This window comes from Schistocerca serialis, chromosome 3, assembly GCF_023864345.2.
Source record: "Schistocerca serialis cubense isolate TAMUIC-IGC-003099 chromosome 3, iqSchSeri2.2, whole genome shotgun sequence".
NCBI classification, from domain to species: domain Eukaryota; kingdom Metazoa; phylum Arthropoda; class Insecta; order Orthoptera; family Acrididae; genus Schistocerca; species Schistocerca serialis.
Genome location: NC_064640.1, coordinates 555,264,131 through 555,279,970, shown reverse-complemented (window position 1 = coordinate 555,279,970; position 15,840 = coordinate 555,264,131). Strand labels below are relative to the sequence as shown.

General features: G+C 41.8%; 1 protein-coding gene across 1 annotated transcript in view; it reads right to left on the bottom strand.

The window, feature by feature from the left end:
* The window catches only part of LOC126470450 (1-acyl-sn-glycerol-3-phosphate acyltransferase alpha), a 694,917-nt gene that overhangs the window by 474,190 nt on the left and 204,887 nt on the right, over positions 1-15,840 (bottom strand). The window lies entirely within an intron of this gene.

The window sequence follows — 15,840 nt, the reverse complement described above, 5'->3', positions numbered from 1 at the left end:
GCCATGCGGTTCTAGGCGCTTCAGTCTGGAACCGCGTGACCACTACGGTCGCAGGTTCGAATCCCGCCTCGGGCATGAATGTGTGTGATGTCCTTAGGTTAGTTAGGTTTAATTAGTTCTAAGTTCTAGGCGACTGATGACCTCAGAAGTCGCATAGTGCTCAGAGCCATTTGAACCATTTTTTGTCTCTAATTGCCTCGTCGTCGACGGAACGTTAAATCGTTATCCCCATTACTATTTGCTACACTAACTTTTTTACGTACTCAACGACAATACGATTGTTTGCAATCACATTTATTCCTTAGTTACGGTCATTCTGTGTGATCACTGTTGCCGGCCGCTGTGGCCGAGTGGTTCTAGGCGCTTCAGTCTGGAACCGCGCTACCACTACGGTCGCAGGTTCGAATCCTGCCTCGGGCATGGATGTGTGTGATGTTCTTAGGTTAGTTAGGTTTAAGTAGTTCTAAGTTCTAGCGGACATGTTAAGTCCCTCAGTGCTCTGAGCCATTTGTGATCACTGTTACTGCTTCTGTTATAGTGCATATATTTAGTTCACAATCGTTACGTATAGTCAATGAATTATTGTTTTATCTGTCTAATGAGGATAAAATTTCGTGTAAGTATTGACATTTACTCCTTGTTATTTTACGCACTTGGTTGTATTGCTTTTGTTTACACGAATTTTTGCAAATTACTTGAACACCTGTGCGGTATCTTTCACATTTCAATGTCATTTCTGTAATTGAGGTTGTTGTCTTCAATTGTGACAGCTATGATATCCTCCAACAAATAAATCGTACTCGATAGAGGCTGACCAGTATGTTTAGGAGTTTACCTCTCTCGCGGAGCGGCCTTTTTGGACAGTCTAGCGTACATAACATGCCAAGTTGTCTGCACTCACTGCCCGCCGTGTGTCCACCAGCGAAGCGTTTATATGATCCTCATGTTCCAGAATTAGCATTTGTTGTTGTTTTTGTGGCCTTCAGTCCTGAGACTGGTTTGATGCAGCTCTCCATGCTACTCTATCCTGTGCAAGCTTCTTCATCTCCCAGTACTTACTGCAACCTACATCCTTCTGAATCTGCTTAGTGTATTCATCTCTTGGTCTCCCTCTACGATTATTACTCTCCACGCTGCCCTCCAATGCAAAATTTGTGATCCCTTGATGCCTCAGAACATATTCTACCAACCGCTCCCTTCTTCTTGACAAGTTGTGCCACTAATTCCTCTTCTCCCCAATTCTATTCAATACCTCCTCATTAGTTATGTGAGCTACCCATCTAATCTTCAGCATTCTTCTGTAGCACCACATTTCGAAAGCTTCTATTCTCTTCTTGTCCAAACTATTTATCGTCCATGTTTCACTTCCATATATGGCTACACTCCATACAAATACTTTCAGAAACGACTTCCTGACACTTAAATCTATACTCGATGTTAACAAATTTCTCTTCTTCAGAAACGCTTTCCTTGCCATTGCTAGTCTACATTTTATATCCTCTCTACTTCGACCATCGTCAGTTATTTTGCTCCCCAAATAGCAAAACTCCTTTACTACTTTAAGTGTCTCATTTCCTAATCTAATTCCCTCCGCACCACCCGACTTAATTCGACTACAATCCATTTTCCTGGTTTTGCTTTTGTTGATGTTCATCTTATATCCTCCTTTCAAGACACTATCCATTCCGTTCAACTGCTCTTCCAAGTCCTTTGCTGTCTCTGGCAGAATTACATTGTCAACGGCGAACCTCAAAGTTTTTATTTCTTCTCCATGGATTTTAACACCTACACCGAATTTTTCTTTTGTTTCCTTTACTGCTTGCTCAATGTACAGATTGAATAACATCGGGGAGAGGCTACAACCCTGTCTTATTCCCTTCCCAACCACTGCTTCCCTTTCATGTCCCTCGACTCTTATAACTGCCATCTGGTTCCTGTACAAATTGTAAATAGCCTTTCTCTCCCTGTATTTTGCCCCTGCCACCTTCAGAATTTGAAAGAGAGTATTCCAGTCAACATTGTCAAAAGCTTTCTCTAAGTCTACAAATGCTAGAAACGTAGGTTTGCCTTTCCTTAATCTTTCTTCTAAGATGAGTCGTAGGGTCAGTATTGCCTCTCGTGTTCCAACATTTCTACGGAATCCAAACTGATCTTCCCCGAGGTCGGCTTCTATCAGTTTTTCCATTCGTCTGTAAAGAATTCACGTTAGTATTTTGCAGCTGTGACTTATTAAACTGATAGTTCGGTAATTTTCACATCTGTCAACACCTGCTTTCTTTGGGATTGGAATTATTATATTCTTCTTGAAGTCTGAGGGTATTTCGCCTGTCTCATACATCTTGCTCACCAGATGGGTAAATTAGCATTTACCTTTCCTTATAAACACAATTAGACTGCGTAAGTCATGATACTGGCACAACTCTGTGGTAATTTGTTATGAAGACTATTGGCAGTGTGAACTGCATATCATTCACACCTCCAATATTCTACTGCATTATCCTAATTTTTGTCTGTTCACCTGCATGTAACCTGATGACGTTCTATTGGACGAAACCTTTCATGATAATAAATGTGTATCAGCACAGCTGTGGTGGTTCTTTATTAATATTAACGAGTGTCAGCTGTGGAGCTCAAAATGATCAAGACCAGGAAGCACGTCCTGCACCTCAATTGTTATCACCCCCATTCACTTTCAAGAAGATCTAACAGATTTGTCCATACTTTTTCCAGTTTAAATTCTCATCAGGATCGACACCTAAGAATTTTAAAGTTTCCACCGTATTTATTATTGCTTCACCATGTGTTTCTCTTATCACTGCTGTTATACCTCTAGAGGTGAAGAACGGTATAGGTTGCGTCCTTCTAAAATTGAGAATGAGACCATTCGCCGAAAACCAGTCAGTGATACTTTTAAGAACATTGTTTATCATTTGTTCTGTTGTTGTGTGTGTGCTTGTATTGATTACAATACTACTGCCATCCGCAAAAGGAGCTAATTCTGCTTCTTGTACAGATTGTTTACATGTATGGGGAACAATAGGCGGACCTAAGATTGAGCCCTGGGGAACCTCATTTGTTGGCTATGCCACCAATCTCATAAAGCTACAGTTTACCTAGAATAACATTTTGATTCGCACAATCAATATTGTATTTAATCGTCTACCTTTACATTATTACTGTACTAACAACAATAATCAGTAAGTGAAATCAAATTAAGCAGAAGTACTATCAAAAACCAGTTACCAGTTGATTACATTAAATCTGAATACATAACACTAATTTACATTTTTAAAACAGGTAAAATTATTAAGATATTAAAGAAAGTCATTTCATTTGCAGGTATCACATCGTCCATGGTAAAAAAACCTTCTGTTTCAGGACACAAGATGGTACACGACCAACAAAGTAGGGCTTAAATGTCCACATGTTATATAAATAGTTCTAAAATATATATAGCATTTTGTTCATCATTAACAATGTAATAGTACTAGCTTCAATTTATTATACAGCACTTAAATAAATACAACTAAAATATTTTCTAATGGTACACAAAACACAGCCGTTTGTTATAAACAACAAAAACTGTATAAAATGACAGAAACTGCTTGTGAAAGTCTCTAGTGTGCCTTCCTTCATGCGATTCTACAATCAGTAAGTGGACTGACGTAACGACCAAAAAACATAATGTGATCTCTGGTGCACTATCCTCTAGGTACACTGTCTTCTGCGTACAACACTCCCCCTACTATGCGACCAATGTGGTGCAAGAATTTCTTGATAAACTCCTCACGTGACTGTGTCCGCAGCTGGTGGTTTAGTGGCTAGTGTTGCTGCCTCTGGATCACGGGGTCCCTGGCTCGATGCCCGGTCAGGTTGGAAGTTTTCTCTTCCCGGGGACCGGGTGTTTGTGTTGTCCTCATAATTTCATCCTCATCGTTTGTGACTGTGCATAGATTAGACTGTGTAAAAGTTGGGACTTTGTAAGGGTGCTGATCACCGAGCAGTTGAGCGCCCCACAAACTAATCATCATCATAATCATCATCATCATCATCATCATGACTGCCAAGTATCTCCAGCTCGCGTTGCCCAAGTCACAGCGTCACCTTCCAGCGTACTAGTAACTCAGCCTCACACACCTCGCATCTTCCACGACTGGTTTTGTGAGCACGAGGATGAATTGGCGCATCCCAGTCACCACATCTCTGTACTATTGAGCCTTTGTTGTCCACTTTGGAAAAAAGGGTGCCTGATTCTTATCCACCTCCACCATCGTTATCTGAACTTGTCAGTGTTTCTTTTTTTCGGGAAGAATGATATAAGACTACCTTGAAAACCATACACGACCTGTATTTATCCATTCTGAGACGATTGGAAGCTGTTTCGAATGCCAACGGTTTTCCTACACCGTATTAAGCTTGGTAATGTTTTGTATTTGGTGTTTCCTTATTTTTGTCCACCCCCTGCAATTTCCCGTTTGCAGCGAAATTGTGAAAAGTACACACTTTGAAACATTGGTCTTCTTTGGTATTACCACTATTATTATTTGCTGTAACCATACTTCTTAATACATATCGCGCGATAAAAAAAAGTCATTTATAGAAAAATGCGTTTAAAGTTTTGACTAGATATAAATGCAATACTATGCAACGTACGTTCAATCTGCTACTCCGGGTCAATAAGCTAGTCCTTCCTCTTCCTCACAGAGGGCGTTCTGCTCGATCTGGGCCATCCTGCGCAGCTCCAGGGCCGCTCGTGTGGCCGGTGACAAGTGGTCGTCCGAATGCTTGGAGAAATGCGTCGAATAGAGTCCCAGGGTGACGTCTTCAGAATTGCTGAATACCCTTCGTTGAAGCTGCTCACTGCTAGGAAAGTCACAGTCTCCACAGTCTTCGCACCAAAATGCAAATGCTTGGGGGCTAACTTCCAAACACACGGCCGGCCGAAGTGGCCGTGCGGTTAAAGGCGCTGCAGTCTGGAACCGCAAGACCGCTACGGTCGCAGGTTCGAATCCTGCCTCGGGCATGGATGTTTGTGATGTCCTTAGGTTATTTAGGTTTAAGTAGTTCTAAGTTCTAGGGGACTAATGACCTCAGCAGTTGAGTCCCATAGTGCTCAGAGCCATTTGAACTATTTTTCCAAACACACGCGTTCAAACTTTCATTTGAATTTTGTGTGTTTCCTCCCAAGCACCGGTACAATAACTCGTCCTCCGAAAGAAAAAAAACTGGTGCGTAAAAAAGGCCGATTTCAGGCAGGTGTATTTTTTTGTTCAACCGCGAATACCAAACATTTCCGTTCCGTATTCGGAAAAACCGTTTAAGTGGTGGATTCTAAACACTTTTATGGATCCAAAAATGCAGTTTAAAAAAATCGATTTTTTGAACCAAAAAATGGTAAACCTTCCCTTGACGGAGAGCTACCTTATTATTCATTCCAGAGGCTGTCCTTTCACATTTCTCAGCCTCCTCACAAAATGTAGTGTTCAAGGGATTAATGGTTTTCTTACTATCATTGACCTCATTACTTTGTTTTCCCACAGCTGCCTCACTTGTTCTTACGCTTTTGGATAACTCATATTGTTATCAATTTGTGTTCTTCCATAAAACTCACAATCCTTAACTTTAATTGCCTAGTTCCTTCGTTAGTACTTTTAATAGACTCTTCAATTTTGTTGTCTATTTTATCGTTACTGTACCCATCAGGTGCTTCTACGAGGGGCGTTCAATAAGTAATTCAACACTTTCTTTTTCTCGGACAATTTCGGTTGACAAAACGCGGAATTTGTTGTGAGACATCGTGGAATATTTCCGCTTCAGCCGCTATAGTTTCATGAAGTTCCGATAAATAGCAGCGCTTTACGTAGCCTTCAAAATGGGGTCCTGTCCGGCCGCACACAGCCGTGACGCCTGCAGTGTTCGAGTGTGCAGACACTCTCACTCGACAGATCACAATCAAACACCTCACTGCACAACTAGACGTCTCTGTTGCTATTGCTAACACATTCACCGCCTAACAGAATACCATAAAGAGCATCTGTGCGGAATTGCTTGCTCATTACTGGGCTGGCACTGACAACTTTTTGTCGAACATTCTCACAGGCAAAGAAAAATGGGTTCATCACTTCGAACCCGAAGCTGCTGACAAAATTTCGTTAGACTTTTCTTCCCCATCCACCCTACCGCCCGGATCTCGCACCTTCCGACTTCCATCTATTTGGCACAATGAAGGATACACTGTGCGAGAAGCAGTGCGTGGATGATGTGGAGGTTGTTGATAATGCAAGACGTTGACTTCGATGTCACCCAGTAGAGTGGTACCAAGCGGGCGTACAGGACCTCCCAGTAAGGTGGCGTAAGGTTGTCGCATTGAACAGAGGTTCTGTTCAAAAATGGAAATTTGTAGCCAAAAGAGTGAGAAATAATATAGTGTATTGGAATCCTGAATAAAACCTTGTAAGACGTGTATATTTCTATTGTCTGTTGTCAAACCACAATTTATGAAAGATGTTCGTATTTTATTAATAGAATTAAGTAGGAATAATTAATATTTGTCACGTTGGAAATAATTGTGGTAGCAGGGAATGTCTGCACCAAAGTATCGTTGGCGGGAGAGACCGCACATTGATATAATTTTGAAAAGAACGGGAGATACCGCGTATGGATACATTTTAAGAAAAGAGCGGGAAAGACCGCGCGTTGGTACATTTTGTAGAGGTAGCAGGGATTGTCTGCACCAGAAAGCATTGTTGGTGGGAGAGACCGCACTTTTAGCGTTCGTAGGAAGTCAGTAGTAAGCGAGATGTGAAGCGAGTCGGTAGCAGGTCTGAAGCGAGAGGTTGAGAGGAGCGGTGTGCCTGCCAGCCACCACCTATGATTTACAAGAGATTATAAACGGATGTACACAGACGTCAGTTAACTATTATCATAAGAGGAACTAATATTATTGAATTATTTTTTTGAGAAACTCAAGACTACTGAAGGTATGTTTGCGCAATGCTAGTTGTAAGATTATTGTAAAAGTAAGTCTCATTTCAACGTCTGTAAAATCATTTCATTCAGAATATAATTAATTTTTGCCAGCAACATTGCACTACTGATTATAATCAATCCCAAAAACCATCAACGTTAAACTTTGCAAAATTTTATTGTTGTCAAGAAAAAGTTTAACTATGAATTACGTAACTTCAATCAAATTAATTAAAGAATAACGTCAGCTTTGCTATTAAAGAATAACGTCAGCTTTGGTAATAAATACAGCCACTTATTATGACAGCCCACCAGCAGCTAATAGAGTATAGTAAACAGAGTAAGTATATTCATGTCGCAGTTCGATGTAGCAGTCATATGGCGATCTAGTAACAGTAAAAAAGGTAAGGAACAGTTTTGGGTTATTGCGACGACGACGCATTCGAAATAATCTGAAAATCACTTTTAATAAGCAGCATTTAAATTTGTATGTGAATATTGAGAAAGAGAATTAATTTCTAAGGGATGATTTCATTTGTTATTATTAAGCAAGAGATAGAAATCCTAAGGGAAGGTTGCGTAACAAAAGAGATATAGAGGAGACGGGAAGGTTTCAACCTATCTGCTTTTTAAAAAAAGTGTTGCATTTGTAATTGAACGCCCCTCACATTTGATTGTTAGTTTCTGTGTCTTCAGTGAGAGCTGCTTTTATTTTAATGTTGCTTTCCTTGATATCTTCCTTCATTGTATCAAAATTACTGCTATCTGAGGCCAATTTTCTCTCTCTCTTAAAAGCTCTGGGGGCTTGCAAAAATTAACTCTCAATACTATCTACAGTTCCATTTTTAATAGTTTCATCATCACTATTCATTACTTGAGTATTTGCTACAGCACTGTTTTCTTTTGAATCTACAATTTTTTGAACGATTTCCTGCTCTTCGTTTTTCTATAAATCACTCACCATGTATCCTCTTATGCGTTTCGAGCTCTTCAACATGAAGACATACCTCAGTATCTAATTGCTAATATTTAAGCCCCTTCTATAACTGAGGTGATCCACGACTTACTTTAAGTTCCCGCGCACTTCTGATGACGTAGCTGGTTGAAGAATGTTCGGGCGACGCGCCTGTGCGCCGAACTCCCGACCTCCACGTGTGTATCCCCAGCGCACCCCCATTGCTCCTGCGATGACTTGAACTGGCTTCTGCGCCCTCCCTGAGCACACAAGCCTTTCTCTCGATATGTGACTGGTCTCGCCACGTCTGCTGCAGTCAGCTCCCCTCTTCTTCCTCGTATTCCACTCGTGACGATTGTTCATGGCATTCCACTCGTGAAATGTTCCTAATTCTTGGACGCAAACTTAATTTTTCTGCGACGCGAACTTATTATTTTTCTCAACACACGCGTTTTATACTCTGCGATGTGCACTAATATAATTTAGCAACGTTGACCGCAAGTCACGTATTTTAAATGATTCTAATTTTGGGTTTATTTCTTGCTCCAATAAATTGAAAAACGCTTTGTACTCCTTATCCTCAGCGCAGATATTCCAAATTGTCTCGAGCGTAGGGATGCCATACTGCGAGCTCCCCCGTGTATTAACCCTTCATATGACGACGTTCTGAAAAGTAATGCCTCTGAATTTCCTATTTGAAAACTGCTAAACTTTTTTAAATAAAACAAATGTTATTAATAGCCTAAATCTGTATGCTTCAAGTCTAAGTATTTATTTCTCAGCGTAGTCATCCTGGCAATAAACACATTTCTTCCAACGAGAGACCAGTTTGTTAATACCTTCACTGCAGAGTGTTTCATGTTGTTGACGGAGCCAGACCATAGCGGATTATAAACTGTTGTGCCACTTTCTAATACTAAGTTGTAGTTTGACAAAATAGAATTATGACGAAATTATTCTTCAAACGTTCGATAGTATGTGCAATTTTATGTAGGTTATCTATTATTTACAGTGCTTTAAGAATAGCACATAATTACGCACACTTCATCCTAAAGTGTGTTAAAATTTTCAGGTCAAAACTGATAACGGTTAATGTTTAAATCAACATACGAATTTCTCTCCGGAAAGAAGGCAGCGCGATCGTGGGACTCCTGATAGAGCGGAACCCTTGCATTTTCTACAACTGCTGTACGGACAAACCGTTAAAATATTTGATTCGCCGTTACGAAATTACAATTTACATGAACGATTTAGTGAATCAGCTCCCCTGTTCCTCCATGATATCCGCAGCGCAGTGAACAACGCGCTCAGGCTGATGCCGTGTTCCTTGATTTCAGTAAGGCATTTGACACTGTCCCGCATTGCCGTTTAATGAAAAAAGTACGATTTTACGGAGTATCGGAGCAGACCTGCGATTGGATTCAAGACTTTCCTTCAGACAGAACTCAACACGTCGCTCTTAACGAAACTAAATCGACAGATGTAAATGTAATATCCGGAGTACCACAGGGAAGTGTGATAGGACCGTTGCTCTTCACAATATACGAGGGTTGTCCAGAAAGTAAGTTCCGATCGGTCGCGAAATGGAAACCATAGTGAAAACCAGAAACGTCTTATTTGCAACAGTTAGATACACTCTCCACCTACTCCTTTACATAGTCACCATTCCAACTTCGAGTTTTGTCGTAGTGTTGTATCAACTTTCCAATATCCTCGTCATAGAAAGCAGCCACCTATGCTTTCAGCCAGTTATCTGCAATGGTCTGCAGCTCGTTGCCTGTGGAAAAATTTTGTCTTCATAGCCAGCGATTATTGTGAGCCGAGATGAGACTCAGGGGGAGCCAATTACGGACTGTATTGTGGGTGATCAAACACTTCTCATCGGAAACGCTGCAGGACCATCTTCATTGCCCTGCAGTGTGCGACCGAGAATTGGCATGAAGAAGGAACTGCTCGACAGTCGTGTTGTGTGGGCTGCGTGACACAGGCGAAATCTCTAACCAGGCCCTCATATTTGGCGGGAGACGCTATTCCCTGCGCATCTTTACGTGCTCACTGTTCACTCAAAACTGAAAAGAGCGACGGGCATACTAGAGACACTGCTCAACGCATCTGTGTAAAGCTTCACCGGATTTTCACAGTGGTTTCCATTTCGCGACTGATCGGGACTTACTTTCTGGACAACCCTCGTACATAAATGAAGTAGTAGAAAGCGTCGGATGCTCCTTAAGGCTATTCGCAGATGATGCAGTTGTTTATACCAAAGTAGCAACGCCAGAAGATAGTAAGAATTTGCAGAACGACCTGCATTGATGAATGGTGCAGACTCTGGCAGTTGACTCTGAACATAAATAAATGTAACATATTGCGCATACATAGGAAAAGAAATTCACTACTGTACAGCTACACTATTGATGACAAACAGTTGGAGACAGTGTCTGCCGTAAAATATCTAGGCGTAACTATCCAGAGCGAACTTAAGTGGAATGATCATATAAAACAGATAGTGGGAAAAGAAGACACAAGACTCAGATTCATTGGCAGAATCTTAAGGCAATGTAACTCATCCACAAAAGAAGTGGCTTATAAGCCGCTTGTTCACCCGATTATTGAGTATTGTTCATCTATCTGGGATCCCTATCAGATAGGGCTGATTGAGGAGATAGAGAAGATCTAACGAAGAGCGGCGCGTTTCGTCACGCGATCGTTTACCTGGCGAGAGAGCGTTACGGAGATGCTAAACAAACTCCACTGGCGGACGTTACAAGAGAGACATTATGGATCACGGAGAAATTTAGTACTGAAATTTCGGGACAGCACTATTCAGGAGGAGTCAAACGACATATTACTCCCCACACATACGTCTCGCGTATTGACCACGGGGAGAAAATTCGAGAAATTAGAGCCAATACAGAGGCTTACCGACAATCGCTCTTCCCACGCACTATTCGCGAGTGGAACAGGGTTGGAGGGAACAGATAGTGGTACCGAAAGTACCCTCCGCCACACACCATTAGGTGGCTTGCGTAGTATTATGTAGGTGTAGAAGTAACGTCGCATGCTCTATTAAGCTATTTACCGCAATCTTGTCTAGTAAAATGTGTAGTGTTAAAGACAAAGATGTTTACTTTACTCTCAAGTTTAAGTGTGTTCCTCAACTAACAAGAATAGTGTCAAAGACTGATGTGTTTACTTTCATTAAATTTAAATTATTATGCTATTTAGAAATCTTTAAACGGCAGTCATGTAACCGCCACACGAAAACAAATCATGAACACATGTCCTGAAAACCGATTAGTTCCGCAGAACTTTCAAAGAAGTCTTACAAATGCCACACAAACACTTTGTTTTCTTCATTAATTATCTGTCGCAGGAATATTTCGAAGCTTGTTCGCTTGTTCGTCAAGAAGACGAGCGAAAATGAACGGGAATTCTCTGCTCTTCGCTAACTGCAGCATTTAGCACGACTGTAACTCACAAAAAAAGGTCTCTGCAAGCCAAAAGATGAAATTTGATCAAAAATTAATTTCTGATTCTCTCCTACCAATTGTCAAAAACATAATCCACAATAAACGAAAATTACTAACCGGCCGTACATGGGAACTGAATCTTACTCCCACTATGTTTGTGTAAAAGACCCTCACCCTGTCCTTCCTCACTTACTTAAATGTTGGATTTAACATCTTTCTTCTCAGACTGCAACACTGCCATCAGATGTTTGAACGTCAGGCCCTTCACCTTACTATCAGTATCCGATCACTTTCTCCGCAACCTTACCCCAAAAAATGACCCACCAGATTATGACTTTTTTAATATTACCTACTCCTCCCGGACAGAGAAATCATCTCTGAAATCTACCTATCCTGTCAACCCTACGTTACCTATACGCATTTTCTCTGGTGAAGGCTCCAACCTACGTTCCTCCAACGTAACTAGAATCCTGCAGATTCTTTACACACGTTGTTGGAAAATTCAAACCAATTTCCAATGAAGTGGGCACGGTTCCCATTATTAACAGGGGTAGGATCCGTGTGGTTAATTCCCTTGGTTCTGTTAGCCCATTTACGAAGACCAACAATAAATTGTTCAACTGTTCAAATGGCTCTGAGCACTACGGGACTTAACATCTGTGGTCATCAGTCCCCTAGAACTTAGAACTACTTAAACCTAACTAACCTAAGGACATCACACACATCCATGCCCGAGGCATGATTCGAACCTGCGACCGTAGCGGTCGCGCGGTTCCAGACTGAAGCGCCTAGAACCGCACGGCAACACCGGCCGGCCAACAATAAATGATAGCACTTTTATTACAATTTTTCAAAGGCTCAGTATCACTTTTTTAATGAAAAAGACATGTATTCCGCGATTTACAACGCTAAATATCGAAAACACTACTATATTGACAAAAAACGCTACTATACAGGGTGTTACAAAAAGGTACGGCCAAACTTTCAGGAAACATTCCTCACACACAAATAAGGAACAGATATTATGTGAACATGTGTCCGGAAACGCTTAATTTCCATGTTAGAGCTCATTTTAGTTTCGTCAGTATGGACTGTACTTCAGTGCTTGTGTTGACATGTGACTCATTGCTCTACAGTACTAGCATCAAGCACATCAGTACGTAGCATCAAAAGGTTAGTGTTCATCACGAACGTGGTTTTGCAGTCAGTGCAATGTTTACAAATGCGGAGTTGGCAGATGCCCATTTGATGTATGGATTAGCACGGGGCAATAGCCGTGGCGCGGTACGTTTGTATCGAGACAGATTTCCAGAACGAAGGTGTCCCGTCAGGAAGACGTTCGAAGCAATTGATCGGCGTCTTAGGGAACACGGAAAATTCCAGCCTATGACTCGCACTGGGGAAGACCTAGAACGACGAGGACACCTGCAATGGACGAGGCAATTCTTCGTGCAGTTGACGATAACCCTAATGTCAGCGTCAGAGAAGTTGCTGCTGTACAAGGTAACGTTGACCACGTCACTGTATGGAGAGTGCTACGGGAGAACCAGTTGTTTCCGTACCATGTACAGCGTGTGCAAGCACTATCAGCAGCTGACTGGCCCCCACGGGTACACTTCTGCGAATGCTTCATCCAACAATGTGTCAATCCTCATTTCAGTGCAAATGTTCTATTTACGGATGAGGCTTCATTCCAACGTGATCAAATTGTAAATTTTCACGATCAACATGTGTGGGCTGACGAGAATCCGCACGCAATTGTGCAATCACGTCATCAACACAGATTTTCTGTGAACGTTTGGGCAGGCATTGTTGGTGGTGTCTTGATTGGGCCCCATGTTCTTCCACCTACGCTCAATGGAGCACGTTATCATGATTTCATACGCGATACTCTACCTGTGCTGCTAGAACATGTGCCTTTACAAGTACGACACAACATGTGGTTCATGCACGATGGAGCTCCTGCACATTTCAGTCGAAGTGTTCGTACGCTTCTCAACAACAGATTCGGTGACCGATGGATTGGTAGAGGCGGACCAATTCCGTGGCCTCAACGCTCTCCTGACCTCATCCCTCTTGACTTTCATTTATGGGGGCATTTGAAAGCTCTTGTCTACGCAACCCCGGTACCAAATGTAGAGACGCTTCGTGCTCATATTGTGGACGGCTGTGATACAATACGCCATTCTCCAGGGCTGCATCAGCGCATCAGGGATTCCATGCGACGGATGGTGGATGCATGTATCCTCGCTAACGGAGGACATTTTGAACATTTCCTGTAACAAAGTGTTTGAAGTCACGCTGGTACGTTCTGTTGCTGTGTGTTTCCATTCCATGATTAATCTGATTGATAAAATGAGCTCTAACATGGAAAGTAAGCGTTTCCGGACACATGTCCACATAACATATTTTCTTTCTTTGTGTGTGAGTAGTGTTTCCTGAAAGTTTGGCCGTACCTTTTTGTAACACCCTGTATTGACAAAACAGCTATTGAAATTTTGGCTAACACCATCAACAGTTACGTTAATACTTAACTGTAAATAACCACGTATATATATGTGTGCGTGTACGTATAGCGAAACGTTGTTCATCAAAACAGTATTATGTAAAAGCAAATTCCTCACTGAACACTCTACACAAATTGTCTTCACCCCCGACACTTGTAGCAGTGACTGTGAAGAAGTAATTATCGTCAGCCGTTTGCAGCGTCCTTTGCGCTCTGTCACGTGTCGCTAGCTGCGCAGGAGAGAACGGCCTTCTCGGTATGAAGAAACGTGCCTCTGTTGTACAACTGGTCGTGCCTCAATATTCCCAAGAAAACAAGTCGCTGGAGCCACAGCAAAACAGTCGTAGAAAATTAGTCCACATGTAGGGAGGTCTCCAGTTCAGGTTGTGAAATATAGGTTCTCAGAGAGGACAAGTACATGTAAAAGTTGGTTAGTTAGTTCCGTGTTTCATAAATCATTTCAACCACTCTTTCATCGATATGATGTGGAAGGAGACAGTTTGCACGATATGTATAAATGATTAGTGTTAACATTAATGAACATAAAATTTTCTAGTCCTAATCATACAGGTAAACATAAAAAACTAGGGTTTATTTCTTTGCAGGCTTCTAGTCTTTAAATAAAAATTCTTCCATAGAATGAAAAAGTTGTCCAGGAGAAATAATTTTAGGTTAGATCTAAAACTTGCTTTGCTACCCGTAAGATATGTACGGCCATATGAGAGCACAAATAATATTGAATAAAGTTATAGCACCATTGTACTTTTCTTTGTATTTTAAAGAGATAAGACAACTCAGACGTCATTCTGTGTTCTCCCAGGACATCTACCACTGGACAGCGGTTTTGGGGGCCGAAACAGGTCGAGGTTTCTAAAATAAAAATAAAAATACAACTGGTGTTGGCGTTTTATTCGCAATCACTACTACAGTTGCAGACAAGAGATTGAGCACAAATAACAATTAGGCTCTGGTTCATTTTGAAATTTTCAGCACGCCACATGACGTCCATCCGACTACTGGCATGCTCAGGACAACACTACGTGACAGCGTCTTCGGATGGGTGAACGGACAACGTTTCTTAATCTGGAGATGTCCCACCTACTGGATCCTTCCACTGTACATTTCCAACATCATCTTTTTTATTTTAAATTCCTTCAATCCTTCCCAGAGAAAACAAAAAAACAAAAAAAAATGGTTCAAATGGCTCTGAGCACTATGGGACTTAACATCTGAGGTCATCAGTCCCCTAGAACTTAGAACTACTTAAACCTAACTAACCTAAGGACATCACACACATCCATGCCCGAGGCAGGATTCGAGCGTGAGACCGTAGTGGTCACGCGGTTCCAGACTGAAGCGCCTAGAACCGCTCGGCCACTTCGGCCGGCTCCGAGAAAACACCGAGCGAGGTGTCGCGGGGGTAACACAGTGCACCAAGGGCGTACCAAGCGGCGAGGAGTGGGGATAGATCCTTTTATATCTCACCTTCCCCCCCCCCTCCCTCCAATCATCCACAGAAAAATTTGAAAGCTCTTGACTACGCAACCCCGGTACCAAATGTAGAGACTCTTCGTGCTCGTATTGTGGACGGTTGTGATACAATACGCTATTCTCCAGGGCTGCATCAGCGCATCAGGGATTCCATGCGACGGAGGGTGGATGCATGTATCCTCGCTAACGGAGGACATTTTGAACATTTCCTGTAACAAAGTGTTTGAACTCACGCTGGTACGTTCTGCTGCTGTGTGTTTCCATTCCATGATTAATGTGATTTGAAGAGAAGTAATAAAATGAGCTCTAACATGGAAAGTAAGCGTTTCCGGACACATGTCCACATAACATATTTTCTTTCTTTGTGTGTGAGGAATGTTTCCTGAAAGTTTGGCCGTACCTTTTTGTAACACCCTGTATATTGATTGACTTCCCTGGGAACGTATGATCTC